This window comes from Equus asinus, chromosome 5, assembly GCF_041296235.1.
Source record: "Equus asinus isolate D_3611 breed Donkey chromosome 5, EquAss-T2T_v2, whole genome shotgun sequence".
Classification (NCBI taxonomy): Eukaryota; Metazoa; Chordata; class Mammalia; order Perissodactyla; family Equidae; genus Equus; species Equus asinus.
Genome location: NC_091794.1, coordinates 26,522,870 through 26,537,286, shown reverse-complemented (window position 1 = coordinate 26,537,286; position 14,417 = coordinate 26,522,870). Strand labels below are relative to the sequence as shown.

Genomic DNA, 14,417 nt, shown 5'->3' with positions numbered 1-14,417 from the left:
TCTACCAGTCCTGACCCCACACCTCACTTCCCTCCCCGCTCAGCTCAGGCTTTGTTCTAGGCACTGGGAGTGCACTATGGAACCAAGCACCTGCTGTTTCTGGTTGCATCCTGGAATCACCTGGGGAGCTTTTAAAAACCACGAAAGCTGAGCCCCACCCCAGAGCTTCCAATTTAATTGTTCCAGGGTGGGGCCTGGACATCAATGTTTTTCAAAGCTTCCCATGTGATTCTTTTTTTCTTTTTGCTGAGGAAGATTCACCCTGAGCCAATCTTCCTCTTTTTGTATGCGAGCCACCACCACAGCATGGCCACTCACGAGTGGTATAGGGCTGTGCCCAGGACCTGACCAAAGGGGAGCACACCGAACTTAACCACGGGGCCACTAGGGCTGGCCCCACATATGATTCTTAATGTGTAGCTTTATTGAGAATTTCTGGATCCAAGGCCTTGCTCCTCAAAGTGTAAGAGCTTGATAGAAATGCAGAATCTCAGCATCCTCTTCCCAACTTGCTGAATCACAATCTGCATTTTCAACAAGATCCCCAGGTCATTCAGTGGCACTGAAGTCGGAGAAGCACTGATCTAGTTAGTATGTTGTTTGCCTCACCCATGCTCATTTCCCCAGCCTGAATCACAGTGTCCACAACTTTCTCAAGCTGGAGCAGTGGCTTTCCGAAGTGTTTGTGACCGACAGAAAGAAACAGAGTTTATATCAAGTCGTAGAGTCCACATGTGTGTATATAATGCAACAAAAATGTCACAAAAACAATATCTTTACTCCCTGTAATGCACTCTCATTTATTCAGTAGTTGTTGTGAGCACCTACTGTGTTCTGGGCATTGTTCAAGGCACCGGTGCCAGTCTGTTCACAGACAAAAGTCCCTGTCATTGTGGAGTTAACATTGTGTGTGTGTGTATGAGGGGAGGGTTGTCAGAAAGTTAAAAATAAATCATGAACATGAAGAGCTTGATACAAGATGAATATAATAAAATTTCTTTTAAAAGTTACATTTCGGAGGACTTCTGGACGCTCGTTATATTCTGTTTTCTTACTCTGGGCGCCGGTGTGCAAACTTTCGCACTTCTCTGGATGTATGTTTCACTTCAATAAAAACTTCAAAAAATTACATTCCGATATTTTCTATTCTATTATTGTCCTCTTTGATGAAAAAAAAAAGCCAGTCAAAACCCACTAAATTCAGTTCACCTGCTACTGAAAGATTGTAACATTAATTTAAAAACATTGCTCTACTTTTAAAAACAAACCAGAACAAAAAAACCTCAGCCCAATCACTCACCAGCATCCACCGCTCTTGGCTGAGCACCTGCCTGCAGGTAGGAGGCAGGCTGGCTGCCCTCCCACAGGTGCCTTCCTTGTCCTCCCACTTACCCCGCAGTGGAGATTCTTAGGGATACCACCACAAGCCTCCTCAAGCAGCTTGGTCCGCCTCTGCTCCGAACTAGACCTGACAAGCCTTCTTGCTGCAGTCACTCTGCTGTGGGCAGCTCTCCTGAAGTTCCAGATCTGGGAAGAGACCGGCACAGACACGTTAGAGGGCTTATTCCCGCAACCACCTCTTGCATCTCCTGAACCTTGTGCTTGTAGACTGTGTCTCATTTCCTCATTATACTGTCAGCTCCCTGGGGGCAGAGCAGTCTCCTTAGGTCTCTCCCTGTACCGGAGTCAAGGAACAATGCAGAGAAGGGGACAGCTTCAGAGACATCTCCCAGCATCGCCCCAGTGTGCAATGTGCTGGTGGGGACAGTCTAGGAGCTGGGACTAGGCAGGATGGGGGAAAGGAGCAGGAGGCCTCCTTTCTGTGAGCCTAAACCACCAGATAACCCTGCACTGTGGATGGAAGAGGCATGGATCTGGCTTGAGGGCAAGCAGAGGGGAGAATGGGGGGCTGGGCTCCCCTAAGAGAATCGCCGAGCCGGATGGAGCAGGATGCAGGTGCTCCGACCTTCCGCTTTGTTTGATTTGGAGCTTCATTTACTGGCAGAGAAGCTTGCTTCAAATCAGTTGTTTGCATCTGTTGACCCCAAAAATCTAGTCAGACCTGATGCTTCCCAAAATGAGAGTTTGACAGTGCCTTGTGCCATAGTGGTTCAGAGCAGACTTTGGAGTCAAAAAACTGGATCTGAATCCTGGCTTCACTACTACCGGCTGTATGACCCTGAGCAAGTTACTTAAGCATGGAGAGCCTCAGTTCTATCATCTGTAGAATGGGGATGATAATACGCAGCTCACTGGGTTGTGCGGGGGGTTGGATGAGAATAAATGCCAAGTGCAGGGCCTCATCCACAGGAAGCCTCCATAAACCTTAGCAATTGTCATCACTGAGGTAGTGTGAGGGAGGGTGGGGAGAGGACCCCTCTCAGATTCCTTCTCCCTGATTTTCTCCCCTGAGGCTGGGCAACAAGGAGGAAGACCCTAGCTTGGCTGTGCCCAGAAATGGGGTCAGGAGTCCTGCCTACCCTAGACCCTCTCTTGGCCCAGGCAGGATGCATTCACTTCCTGCTCTGTGGCCTGGCTGTCACACACATTGTTGTCTAACGATTTAGTAGAAAGTTGCCCTGCCCACCTCACAGGGCAGGAGGCCATGATCCAAATGCACCCAGTCCAGCCCCCATGGGTCTAGAACCCATTCCCTTCTCGTTGCCCTATTGTCCTCTGCCCAGGGTCCTTGAGCCCAATCCTGGACAAGGGAAGTGTAGAAAGAGCCATCCTTACATAGTTCTCTGATGTCCGATCCTTGGGAAAATTCTGTCTGGAGTTGTTTTATTATTACACTCACTTTATAGACGAGGTACAGTCAGTAACAGGGCCAACTGGCCCTAAGCCTTTGGGTTCTAAGCTCCAGGGCCCAAGGCTGCCTCCAGCTGGGCTAGGGTCTGGGTCTGCAGGCTGCACTGTCACTGCAAGGAGGAGCTCTGAATTTTCTCCTTCTTTGGGGGTGCCAGGAGGAGAGGGCCCAAGAAGGAGCAGTGCAGGAGGAAGGCCCCCTTTGTCTGGGACTCTTTCTGCCTGTGTTCCCAGCAGGAAGTGTCACGGGCCTGAGACCAGCTCTCCCTTCCTTCAAGCACCCTCCATCTTCCCAGCTTCCGTCTCCCCCACGGAAAGGATGGAGGTGGTCCAGGTTCCTAAACCTCTGGGCAGCTGCTGAGAGATTAGGATTAGAGCCCTTCTCTGCAGTCAGATATTCACCAGATTGTGACCTTGGAAACTTTCCAATCCAACCTCTTCATATTAGAAGCGAAGCAATTGAGGCCAGATGGAAGTGAGTTTTTACACTGCTGCACGCGAGTCAGCAGCAGCTGAACTGTTGGTCAGAATTGGAGACTCCTATTTCAGTACTCCTCCCTTGGGTCGGGTGACTGCACAGTCTCAGTGTGAACGCCCTGCCTTCTGCTTCACCTCTTCTCCCCTTGGCAGCACAGGAAGGCTCAAGGAGGGCCTGAGGTGGGGAGGTGGGGATGGAATGAAGAAGTGGGAGCGGTAGAGGGACTCAGGAGAGAAGGGGAGGAGTAAGCGAGACCTTGCCCTTTAAGAGGGCGGGCCGGCCCCGCCGGGCCCCACCCCCCCGGGCGGCGCAGGCGCAGGGGGGCTCCAGGAACTCCGGCGGGAGGGCGGGCGCTCCTGGCTCGCGGGCCGGCGCGCGGGGCCGCAGCACCTGCGGGGGCCGGCGCGGTGCGCGGCGCCCGGCGGGCGGACGTCGACGCCCGGAGGCGAGGGCGGGGAGTCGGGCCCGGGACGTAGGGGGCGGCGGCGGAGCCGGAGGGCGCGCCACCCCGCGGCCCCCTCCCCCGGGGGACGGGGCGGAAGGAGCCGGGCGGGGGGCGGTGTGAGCGGGCGCCGAGGGCAGCACCATCTGGAGGGGCGGGACCGCGCGGCCTCTGGGGGGCAAGCGAGTGCGCTGGGCGGTACAGGCGGAGGGCCGGCGGCCCGAAGCGCAAGAGGAGCGCGGCGGGCTCAGCCCCGCGCTGCCGGAGCAGCAGCCGCAGCGGGTCGGGGTTCTCAGCTGGGGCCCGCAGCAGCTCCGCGGGCTGAAGCTCGGCGTGGAGGAGCAGGGGGGCGTGGGTCCGGCCGTGCAGGAGGAGGGAGGCGTGGGCTCGGGGGTGCAGGAGCGGGGCGGCCGCGGCCACGAGCCCAGCCTGGGGGTGGTGTGGGGGCCGCCGGACCGCGCGGACTGGAGGCGCTCGCCGCTGTGGACGGGCTCCGCGGGCTGGCCTGTGGTGCAGGAGGAGGGGCTGGGGCCCCGCAAGCAGCACCAGGAGAAGGGGGGAGGCAGCCCCGCAGTGCAGGAGCGGGGGGAGGCCCGCGCCGGGGTGCAGGAGCGGGGGGAGGGGAGCCCACGCAGGCTGCTGCAGCAGCCCGAGCAGCCCTCCGAGTTCGGGGATCGCTCCTGGGAGCGCGGGGAGGGGCTCGAAAGTTCCGGGGAGCAGGGGGCGCAGTACTGGGAAAGCTGCGTGCACCTCCGACGGGAGGCGGTGGTCCTGGGAGCGGCCCCTGCACGCCGCGGGAGACTGGAGCTGGTGGGGAGGGCCCGGCCTGTGGGGCCCCGGGGGCCTGAGGGGGAAGGGCGCCCCGGGGTGCAGGAAGCAAATTGGCTGCCCGGGGTGCAGGAAGGACAGGTGGTGCGGGCTGTCCAGGAAACATACCTGGACGAGAAGGGGTCTCAGGAGGGAGGGGGGCCCCCTGAGGGGCACAGGATCCGGAGGCGAAGGCGGCGGAGGAGGTGGTAACCCACAGACCGGCTGCCCAGCGCCAGGTCGCTCCACGGCCGTGGGGAGCACAGGATGTAGGGGTTTGGGGAGTGGGGAGCAGAAGAGCGCTGTGAACCTGGGAGCGTGGGAAGCCCCAGAGCAAGGTGTGTCCTGCTGGATCCTCTTCTGCCACCTCAGCGTGGACATCCTCGAAGCTGTGTCCACAGGAAGGCAGCAGAAGGCGGCAGGTAAGGAAGCCCAGCTCTCTTCTCAGCTGGAATTGGTGCGTTTGGAAGAAGGGGCTGCAGTTACCTCAGGAAGGGGTGGTCTCGCTCCGCACTGCCCTTGTTCACTCCCCGGTGTTTAAAACTGGGCAGGGAGGAAGCCGTGCAGTTTTCAACAGCGGGGCAGGACCCTTCCCCCTAGTACTGTGGATGCCAAGTGGAGTGATGGGGCATTTCCTTAGAGTCTAGACTGGAGGTGAGACTGTCTGGGCAGCTGCCAGGCTTGGGCAGAAGGGAGAGGTAGCCCCAGGCTGTGGTTGCAGAGGAGGTAGCCGCCCCTCCCCCGCCTGCCCCTGGAGATAGGGTGCCTCCGTGCCATAGCTGGGATGGTGCAATCAGAGCAAGTTGTCTCAGGTTCTCAAAACACATTCCAGAAAAGCGAAGGGGTAGCACCGCATTAACAGCACCTTATCTCGTAACCCTTTTGGCCACATGAGCTGAGATGTCAGTGTGGCAGCCAGAGACTTGGGCACGAGCCTGACGTGCTCCCGCCACACCTTCTTGTCATAGCTGATTAACACCGTGGGCCCAGAGCCAAGGATGCATAGTGGGCAGAAGGGCGGAGAGCTACCCGTAAGGGCTCTGTCTCCTGTGGGCTTTCAGAACCCCAACCTGAAAGAGGTTGGGGGGGTGGGGTATCTGCACTGCTGGACTCTGGGCATCCTCTGTGGCGCAGACCTCAGCCCCACCCCGTAGAGGTGGACTGATGGGCAGTCATGGCATCATGGGTTCTGTACCAGCCAGGGCCAGCTCCAAGCCTAGCCGAGAGGTGGGGCTTACAGGGACGGGAGCTGGATTTGGCTTCCTGCTGACTCCCTCATAGCCTGGGTGCCAGGCCTGCTCGTTCCTGGCTCAGAGTGGCTTGGTTGGCCAGCCTGTGGGCCTCATCCTCCTAGGGCTGTTCACCTCTTACCTGGCACTGTCCCGGTTCTTGCTTCCTAGCTCTTGGGTGGGGTGGGTGCAGAGTTGCTGCCTGCCTCAGGGTCTTAGCTGGGACCCATCTCTGCCCCAGCCCAAGCTGTGGCCCTGAGTCACATGGCCCCAGACCACTGTCCGAACCAGACTGGGTGGAGATAGTCCTCTCGTGTTGGGACAGGGGGAGTGGTGGTGGCAGCCGCTGGGACTGTGCTGGAGGAGCCGGTTAGCCTGCTCCTCATGCAAACCCAAACCTGACTGTCAGCCTCATCCCACGCCTGCCTGTCACACTGCCACTCCAAACACTCATGCACCAGAAGTTCAGCTGCTGTGTCCACGGTGCCTGGCTCTTCTGGGATGGCCAGACTGGTTCTGGCTCTCTGACTTCAATGGAGAGAATTGTCTGTTCTTAACACATAAACACAAGCACTCATCCTCACTCTATTTCAGGTTGACTTTTTTGAATTTGTGGTAAATGAAGAGGAGAAGGACTTTGACAGATCTAGGTTTAGACTGGCTGACTAGCTGTGTGACCTGGGGCAAGATCAAGTCTCTGGGTTTCAGTTCCTCATCTGTGCAGGGGGCCATGGGTTTCCCTACAGTGTCCTGAATCTAGAGGGCTCAGACCCTTCTTTACCAGTCTGGTGCCCACCTTCCCAGGAACCCTGGCTGGCAGATGTTGGGGAGGAGGGCTCAGTGCTTCCAGACCTTTTCTTCTGGCCCCTAAGCCCATGACTACCCCCCTGGCCTGTACTTTATTCTGGAAAATGAAGTGCTTTTTTGTTTTTGTTTTTGCTAAGGAAGATTCACCCTTAGCTAACAGCTGTTGCCAATCTACCTCTTTTTTTGTATGTGAGCTTCCACGACAGCAACCACAGCATGGCCACTGACAGACGAGAGGTGTAGGTCTGTGCCCAGACACTGAACCCGGGCTGCCAAAGCAGAGCACACCAAGCTTAACCACTAGGCCACCAGGGCTGGCCCTGGTTTTTGTTCTTGATAGCAGCTTTATTGAGGTATAATGACATATGGTAAAGGAAACATATTTAAAACATAATTTAATAAGTTTTGACATATGTAAGACTACCACCACAATTAAGATAATGAGTATACCTATTATTCCCAAGCCCCCCGAGTTTTTCGTGCCCCCTTGTAATCCCTCCATTCCATCCCTCCTTTGCCATCTCCCTTCCCCAGTTTACAGACTGTCTGCTTTCTGTTGTTATACATCAGTTTGCATTTCCCAGGATTTTATGTAAATAGAATCATACAGCATGTACTCCTTTTTTGCCTGGCTTTTTCACTCAGTATAATTATTTTGAGCTTCATCCATGCCGTGTGTGTCTATGGCTCACTCCTTTTTATTGCTGGGTAGTTGTGTGTATGTTGTGTGTATATACCACAGTCTGTTTATCCATTCACCTGTTGGTGGGTTGTTCTCGGTTTTCGGTTATTACAAGTAAAACTACTGTGAACATTTGTGTAAGTCTGTGCATGGACATATGATTTCTCTTAGATTTCTAAATCCTTAGGACCGGAATGGCTCGATCATATGGTAGGTGTCCATTTAACTTTAAAGAAACTGCCAGACTGTTTTTCAAAGTGCTGGTACCATTTTGCATACCCACCAGCTGTGCATGAAAGTTCTAGTTCATTCACTTCTTTGTCAGCACTTGCTATGATCAATCTCTTTAATTTTGGACATTCTAATAGGTCTATAGTGGTATCTCGTGGTCACAATTTGTATTTTCCTAATGACTAATGTTGTTAAGCATCTTTTCATGTGCTTTTTTGCTATCTGTGTATCTTTGGTGATGTGTCTGTTCAAATTGTTTACCCATTTTCTAATTGTGTGGGGTTTTTTTCATATTGAATTTTGAGAGTTCTTTATATATTCTGGATACAAGCTCTTTACTGGATATGTGATTTGCAAATATTTTCTTCCAGTCTCTGGCTTGCATTTTAACTCTCTTAACAGTGTGGTTTTTTTGTTTTTTTGGGGTTTTTTTTTTGCTGTGAAAGATTCAGTCTGAGTAACATCTGTTGCCAGTCTTCCTCTCTTTTTTTTCCTCCCCAAAGCCCCAGTACATAGTTGTATATTCTAGTTATAGGTCCTTCTAGGTCTGCTGTGTGAGGCGCCGCCACAGCATGGCTTCTGACAGACGAGTGGTGTGGTTCTGCACCTGGGAACCGAACCCAAGCCTCCGAAACAGAGTGCAGTGAACTTTAACTGCTAGGCCATCAGGGCTGGCTCCCTTAAGTGTCTTTTGAAGAGCCAAAGTTTTAAATTTTAATGAGCTACAGTTTACTGCCTTGTTCTTTATTGGATTGTGCTTTTGGTGTCATGTCTAAGAAATCTTTGCCTAACCCAAAGCACAATGGTTTTCTCCCAGAAGTTTTCTAGTTATGGATTTTACATTTAGGTCTATGATCCATTTTGGGTTAATTCTTAGATATTGTACAATGTATGAATTAAAGTTCAGGTTTTTCCAGGTGGAGATCCAGTTGTTCCAGCACCATTTGTTGAAAAGTCTTGTCTCTCCATGGAATTGCCTTTGCACTTTTGTTGAAAATCAGTTGTCTGTATATATGTAGATCTAATTCTGGACTCTCTTTTGTTCTGTTGATCTATTTGTCTCTCTTTAGCCCAGTACCACACTATTGATCACTGTAGATTTATAGTAACTCTTGAAATCAAGGTAACATCTTGAACTTTGGTCTTCCTTTTCAAAATTGCCTTATTTATTCTAGGTTCTTTGCATTTCCATATGCATTTTGGAATCAATTTATCAATTTCTACAAAAAAGCCTGCTGGGATTTTGATTGAGATTGCATTGAATTTATAGATCAGTATGGGGAGAGGCCGGCCCCGTGGCCAAGTGGTTAAGTTTGTGCGCTCTGCTTTGGTGGCCTGGTGTTTCGCCGGTTTGGATCCTGGGTGCGGACCTGGCACTGGTCATCAAGCCATGCTAAGGCAGCATCCCACATGCCCCAACTAGAAGGACCCACAACTAAAATATACAGCCATGTACTGGGAGGGCTTTGGGGAGAAGAAGGAAAAATTTTTTTAAAACATATGGGGAGAATTGACATCTTAGCAGTATGGAACCTTCTGACCCATGAACAACATATGTCTCTGTATTTATTTAGATTTTTAAGAATTTCACCAATGTTTTGTAGTTTCAGTGTACAGATCCTTCTCATCTTTTGTCAGATATATCCTTAAGTATTGCATTTTTTTTTTAAGCTGAGGAAGACTAGCCCTGAGCTAACATCTGTTGCCAATCTTCCTCTTTTTTTTTTTTTTTGCTTAAGAAAGATTGGCCCTAAGCTAACGTCTGTACAGTCTTCCTCCACTTTATTTGTGGGTCACTGCCACAGCATGGCTAACAAAGTAGGGTTAGGTTTGCGCCTGGGATCCAAACATGCAAACCTGGGACGCCAAAGCAAACCACGCTGAACCCAACCACTATACCACAGGGCCAGCCCCATGCATTACATATTTTTTGATGCTATTGTAAGTGGTATTTTTTAATAGTATTTGGTTTTTTATTTTTAAAAAATTCATTTATCTTAATTGTAAAATATACATAACGTAAAACTTACTATTTTAACCATTTTTGAGTGTACAGTTCAGTAGCGTAGTTTCATTCACATTGTTGTGCAACCATCACCACCATCCATCTCCAGAACTTTTTTCTTCTTGCAAAACTGAAACTCCGTACCTATTAAACGATAACTCTCCAGTCCTCCGTCCTCCCAGCCCTTGGCAACCACATTCTATTTTTTGTCTCTGAATTTCACTACTCTAAATACTTTATAGGATTGGAATCATACAGTATTTGTCCTTTTGTGACTGGCTTTTTTCACTTACCCTAGTGTGCTCAAGGTTTGTCTGTGTTGTAGCGTGTATCAGAATATACTTCTTTTTTAAAGCTGAATGATAATCTATTGTATGAACATACCACATTTGTTTCCCTATTCATGCATTGACGGTTGCTTCTACTTTTTGGCTATTGTCAGTAATGCTGCTATAAGATGGTATTGTTTTTGGATTTCGGTTTCCAATTGTTTGTTGTTAGTATATATAAATGCAATTGATTTTTCTCTGTTGGCCTTGAACCTTGCCACCTTACTGAACTGACTTACTCTAGTAGTTTTTTTGTAGCTTCCATTGGATTATATACATAGACTGTCATGGCATCTGCTAATAAAGACAGTTTTACTTCCTTTTTGACCTTTATGCCTGTATTTCTTGCCTGGTTGTACTGTCTATATTCTCTGTATGGTGTTACTTTCCTTCTATCTGAAGGACTTCCTTTAATATTTATTGTAGCACAGGTCTGCTGGTGATGAATTCTTTCGGCTTTTGTATCTTTAAAAAGTTTATTTACAGGGGCCGCCCCGTGGCTGAGTGGTTAAGTTCGTGCACTCCGCTTCGGCGGCACAGGGTTTCGCTGGTTCGGATCCTGGGCGCCGACATGGCACCACTCATCAGGCCATGTTAAGGCGGCGTCCCACATGCCGCAACTACAAGGACCCACAACTAAAAGTATACAACTATCTACTGGGTGGATTTGGGGAGAAAAAGCAACCAAAAAAAAAAAAAGATTGACAAGTTGTTAGCTCTGGGGCCAATCTTAAGGAAAAGTTTATTTACAAATAAAATTACTTGTTATTAAAACCAAATTTAGCCTTTATTTTTAAAAGATAATTCCAATAGAATTCTAGGTCAGTAGTTTTCTTCCCTCAGAACTTTAATGATGTTGTGCCACTGTTTCCTCAGTTCTGTTGTTTCTGTGGGAAATCTGTTGTCATCTTTATCTTTTCTTTTTTAGAGATTGACACCTGAGCTGTTATCCTGTTGCCAGTCTTCGTTTTTTCTTTCTTTCTTTCTTTCTTCTTCTTCTTCTCCCCAAAGCCCCCCAGTACATAGTTGTATATTCTGGTTGTAGGTTCTTCTGGTTGTGTTATGTGGGACGCTGCCTCAACATGGCCTGATGAGCGGTGCCATGTCCGTACCTGGGATCTGAACCAGCAAAACCCTGGGCCGCTGAAACGGAGTGCACGAACCCAACCTCTTGGCCACGGGGCTGGCCCCTCATCTTTATCTTTATTCCTCTGTGTGTAATGTCTCCCTTACCATCCCTAGCTACTTTTTGAGATTTTCTCTTTATCACTTATTTTCAGCAATTTGATTACGATGTGCATTGGTGTAGTTTTATTCACGTGTCTTATGCTTGGAATTCATTGAACTTTTGGAATCTGTGAGCGTATTTCAGCCATTATTTCTTCAAATGTTTTTTCTGTTCCGACTCTCTCTCTCTATTCCTCGGGTGATCTGTATGTGCATTGAAGTTTGAGAAACACTACCTTTTGTCCATTCAATAGATATTTAGAAGCACCTGCTGTGGGCCAGATTTTGCTGGATGGGGTGGGGTGAATTTTTTAGGTCTTCTGTCATATTTGTAATTGTTTTGTTCCCCCAATTAAAAGAAAATAATATCCTGTTCTTCTTTTGTGGATTCAACATCTTGTCTCTCAAGGATCTCAGTGAGTGGTTTCTGTCTGAAATCTCCTCCCTGCGTGGTCTCTTTCCTCTCGGTTGCTTTTTTCTGCATGTTTTGCTCTCTCTTCCATGTCAGAGGCGTTCCTCGGGGTCTGGTAACCTTCTGTGGTTTGCTCTTGACTGAGGATGGGGGCTACAGTGCTGGCTGGCCCCTTTGATGGAGCTTCTTTGTATCATGACCTGGATGGACCATTTTTTGGAAACTCCCAATGTTGGTGTCTGTATATCTTTCCTGGCCTGGTCAGAGGCCCCAGAAAAGACACTCTTGTCTCCTGCCTGGAGCTGGAGGCCTGGCTCCATGTTCCTGGAGCAAGTAGAGAAGGGGGCTGGGGTCTCAACATCTGTGGGTGCTTTCCCTTCTTTTTTTAATTTTTAAAAAGAATTTTTTTAAAGATTTTGTTTTTCCTTTTTCTCCCCAAAGCCCCCCGATACGTAGTTGTATATTTTTAGTTGTGGGTCCTTCTAGTTGTGGTATGTAGGACGCCACCTCAGCATGGCTTGATGAGCGGTGTCACGTCTGTGCCCAGGATCCGAACTGGCGAAACCCTGGGCCGCCAAAGTGGAGTACACGAACTTAACCACTCGGCCACGGGGCCGGCCCCTGCTTTCCCTTCTTGTTTGGGGCCTGGCACCCCCGTTCTCAACCATGCCTGCTGTGCCAGTCCAGAGACCTTCCGTTTATCCTTTCTAGGGAAATCCCTGGCCTTTGCAGGGTGGCAGAGGGGCAGTCACCCAGTGGGTTTGTTCTGGGGAGGGAGTCCAGGGGGTCTTACTGCTGCTTAAAGAGCTTCTAACTAATCCACTGTATTTTTAGCCCTTCCCTCTGTCGCCTCTTCTTCTCCTAGAGGTTTCTGGCGCTGCCGGTTCTTAGGCTTTTCAGGATTCTGTGGGGTGAGTCAGGCGCCTCTCCCCTTGGGATGTGTGATTTTGTCAGCTCTGCTGTCACTTGTCACTAGCCTATGTCCTTTCTAGCTTCCAGTTTTGCTGTGGTCGTCTCCTTACTTAGGGACTTCTGACATTCAAAACATTTCTCTTTTATAAATTGTAGTTTTGGTGGGGCTTGGGGAAGGAGTAAAATTATGTTCACGTGTGCAATTTACTGTCTTTTCCTGGAACCTCTGTTCCTTCTCAAGCTTCCTCACAGAATCCATGAATTCATCCAGTATTCAGTAGATATTTAACATGTAAGACTCCAGCTCTACCCTAATGGCCCACATCCTTGAGCTAAGCAATTTAGTGCACAGTTGTATTTGGACTGAATCCTGGCTTCATTTCTTCCTCTCTGGGTGACCCTGGTCATGTCTCCAGAGCCTCAGTTTCCTCATCTGCAAAACGGGATAATGTAAGGTAATAAGCGGGGTTTTTTAATCAGTCAGTGAAATAAAGCTTTTAGTAAAGAACCTGCACATAGTGTCTTCTTGGGGATCCAGACCGTGACTTCTCCTTCCTGTTTCCCCCAAACCCTAGCACAGGGTAAGCGCGTGGTAGGTACATGGTGAGTGACTGAAGACAGGGCGGGGTGCGAGATTTGGCCTGGTCCCTCCCTTCAGCAGCTGTACCTCCTGGGAGCCCCCGAGCCAAGGGCCTCAGCTGGACGTGAGACACTGAGTTCCTCTCTCTGCTGGTCCCCTATGTGCTGTGTCTCCTAATGAGGCAGGGGCTCCGTGCCCCTGACCTTTACTAGGTCCTGACCTTGGCAGGGCTGCCCCTCCATGGCCAGATCAGAATCACCATCACTCTGAATTGTTGATCTCCGCCAGCTCCTGGGGATTCATTCCCTGTGATAGCTTTTTTTTTTTTTTTTTAAAGATTTTATTTTTTTTCCTTTTTCTCCCCAAAGCCCCCCAGTACATAGTTGTACATTCTTCGTTGTGGGTCCTTCTAGTTGTGCCATGTGGCACACTGCCTCAGCGTGGTTTGATGAGCGGTGCCATGTCCGCGCCCAGGATTCGAACCAGCGAAACACTGGGCCGCCTGCAGCGGAGCGCGCGGACTTAACCACTCGGCCACGGGGCCAGCCCCTCCCTGTGACAGCTTTTTAAGTGCTTTAGACCAGGGCGAGGGGAACTTCCTTCCCCTTTCAGGGTCTCAGTTTCTTTATTGGTAAAATGGCTGGGCAAGATACAGTGGGATTTAAGGTATCTTGAGTATCTTGAAGGCCCTGACATTTCTCTCACTTCCAGGTGCCCTGGGCTTTCCACTCCTGGGCCCTGCAGCCTGCCCTGCGCTGGATGTTCCCAGCTCCTGGGTATTCTGGTATGGATGTGGTCCCAAGGGGATGAGCAGTCTGTCTGGCAGAGTAAATGCTGTCCAATTCACAGCTCTGACTTCTTTCCCACTCCACCTCCAGAGCCCAACAATAGGCCCCTTCAGATGTAGGCTTTTGCTGAGGGGGTGGGGTGGGCTGAGGCCTGAGCCAGCAGGCAGGGTGACCAGCTGGGCCGTCTCTGCCCAGCCCTGGAAGAGCTTCGGGAGTGTGTGGCTGCTGGGAGCTGGACTGCATCCTTCTTCCCTTCTGGGAGTCACTGCTGGGCCTCGGTGCCGTGGTGATGCCTGGGCCAGAGGGCTGGTGAGAGGCAGCTCTCTGCAGTGCCCTGCGTTCCAGCCCTGGCACCCAGGCATGCCTGGTGTGCATGTGCACAGGACCCAGACAGCTGCAGGAATTTGTCCTGTCACACACAAGTGGCGTTTGTGTGCAGGAGAGGGATGCTCCAGGAATGTGGTAGGGCTCTCAGTGTCCTTTCTCTGGGTGTCAGGGGTGGCACGGCAGTCTTTAGCGCGGAGCTTGAAACAACTACAAAATACTTTCAAGAGCAAGTTGGTACATGGGGAGGTATTGAGTTCAGTGCGGGTCTGTGTTGTGCTGTTTAGTCAGATCTGTTCCTTTCCTCTCGGAAAGTTACACCTCTTTCTCCATGGGAGTTGAAGGAGATGAGATGT

At 50.5% G+C, this 14,417-nt stretch overlaps 1 protein-coding gene across 2 annotated transcripts in view; it reads left to right on the top strand.

The window, feature by feature from the left end:
* Positions 1-4,691: 4,691 nt before the first annotated feature.
* TNK2 (tyrosine kinase non receptor 2) overlaps positions 4,692-14,417 on the top strand; it is a 39,491-nt gene continuing 29,765 nt past the window's right edge. For both annotated transcript variants that reach the window (XM_070509082.1, XM_070509063.1), the window contains exon 1: positions 4,692-4,957. The gene's annotated coding sequence lies outside the window, so the exon portion shown is untranslated. The remainder of the gene's footprint in view (positions 4,958-14,417) is intronic.